The following is a 2,651-nucleotide window of genomic DNA, read 5'->3' on the forward strand; positions in this document are numbered from 1 at the left end:
ATTATGTCTCTGGCCATGTAATGAGGACCTAAAACTTTCCTGCCACAACAACAACTTAGCCCCTCGATCAAATTCACTGTGGAATTAGAGCAAGACTGTAAATTGCCATTCCTGACTGTCTGATACACAGAATAGGTAACACTTTTAAGTTCAGTATTTATAGAAACCAACTAATGTGTGTCATACATTCATTATTATTCTGTCCACATAATAAAGTCAAACAGTCAGTATTTTCACAATGTTTTTACGTGCCTTGAGAATTTGCAGTCCGGAATTCATCGATGAGGAATACAAATATATATATAATATTGGCTCAAACCTTAAATACCTAGATCTTTCATAGACAAATGCTTAAACATTACTAAAAACTTTTATAGAACTGACCCCAAGCCCACCCATTGTAATGGTCATGATAAGAGCTAACCTGAAAACCTTAAGGATTCATATTACGCTCAAACGTCCACAAAACCTTCGAGTCCCCAGTGGAAACGTCCCCGTTTCTCTGTTTCCCCCCTTTGTCTATGGGAGCAGACGCTGTATGCTGGGACCTGTTGCCATCCATTCCTTTGTAATCAATTTAATTTTGCTTTCGATAGCTGAGTCAGAGCATTGTTAGTGAAGATAATAGTAGAGAATGAAAATGAGTTCATAGTCTCAATTTCAACGTCAGAGGTACCGTAAATTAATTCATTGGAATAGAGTAGCTGGACTCCTGGTCTGGTTTGAGTGAGACGCGGGCATTTTAACCGTTAGTAAGTGCCGTCCCTTCATCCATACAGGTATGCCATTCCACGCTGTGTTGTAATTTGCCCTTCTTTAAGTGATTTACCATTGATAGTTGATTGTGCAAGTGTTACAGTAACGTAGTTGATATGCTCTGAGTAAAGTCATATTTACGTCTTTAACGTCCCCTGAAACGTGTTGTTGTTGTCACCGGTTAGTAAGTGCCCGTCCCTTCATCCATACAGGTCCCTAACGCAGCCTAGGCCGTGTCTGTAGGGTGGATGTTGTATCCACTATGTCTGGGGACATGTCCGAGGTCCAGTAGGATCAGTTACCTTCGTGAGACCCGGCCGTCAGACACTTCAGACCACCTATAGCCCCATAGCTGGCTCGTCTGGCCCTAACGCTCGGTCCACGAGGTGACCCGGGACCACCAAGCCACACACCACTACCAGCCCCATCATTGGTGGATGAATGTCTACCTCAGTAGGGCTATATTTGTGTGGTGGAATTAACCCACTGGGATCTCAGAGTTCGTCGGATAGTACTCCATGGTGGCTGGACCCCATGGCTGTTGTGAGTATCCTCCTGACGACTGAGTGTTGTAGTGGCAGTTGCCCTAGTATGTATGGTGCTAAGTGACTATCCTAGTTGTGCTATTGAGTATGTCCACAGTAGGGTTGGAAGTGTATTGAATATGTCCACCCAGTAATGGTGTGAGTATGTTGAGCCTGAGGGCCTAGTAATAGATTTCGTCTGTTAGTACAAACCAATTCTTTCTTCTAATTTCATATTCATGTTTAAATAAACTTTGTATTTGTATAATTGTGTATATTACCTACAGTATTTACCGTTATTTCTTCCTATTGCTTGATACTATCATTACACCTACCCACGGGCCTCCTATCGTCACGCTACCAATGGTGATATATAAGAGTAAAAAAAGTATTAGAACACAGGTCATGAAGGGTAGAAGCAGCCCTCATAAATGGTGGCAGCTCAAGCCCTCATACCATGACCATAAGAATATCTTAATATTACCATTTCACAAAATTTCTCACACATTCCTGCACAGCTAAAACCTGGAACGTCAATGTGGCATTTAAAACTCATGCACTGTTAAACAAATGTTAATCAAGAACTCCCCCAACAACACAATTGGTTTGCATTTATAAAGTTCCTTGCAAGGAATGTAATATGTTTTACTTAGGCCAGACAGGTAAAGATCTTGCAACTAGAATTAAACAACACAAATACAGTGTTAGGACAGGCCAGGAATCCAATGCTCTGTTTGTTCATTTGAGGATAACAAGCATTGCATTGACTGGGATAATGCCTCATCAATATTACCATGTAAGTCAATTGACAGTAGGAACATCATAGAATCTAGTTTTATTAAACATACGAAGCATTCAACATGAATTTGAGTAACGGCATGTACAAGCTGGACAATTTTGTAATTAAGAAGATTTGTGATCAGGTGAGAAGGCCGGGTCCTTGACCATCTGACCTGACCACCAACCGTTGTGTGCTATTTAAGATTAGTAGGGTCATTACCTAATACCTGACCATTGTGGACCTGGTCTCACCCTCCTCTGTATATATACACCTTGATTTGTATTACTCTCTCTAGTCTGTACTCACCCTGAAGATGTGAATTACGGCGCTTGGGACATGTTTACTTCTTTCCTTTGTGGTTATCAGCATATATATATATATATATATATATATATATATATATATATATATATATATATATATATATATATATATATATATATATATATATATATATATATTATATATATATATATATATATATATATATATATATATATATATATATATATATATATATATATATATATATTATATATATATATATATATTCTATATGTACAGTGCAGTGCTCAGGAGTTGATGTGGTG

The sequence above is a fragment of the Homarus americanus genome, unplaced genomic scaffold, assembly GCF_018991925.1.
Source record: "Homarus americanus isolate GMGI-L3 unplaced genomic scaffold, GMGI_Hamer_2.0 scaffold55640, whole genome shotgun sequence".
NCBI lineage: Eukaryota > Metazoa > Arthropoda > Malacostraca > Decapoda > Nephropidae > Homarus > Homarus americanus.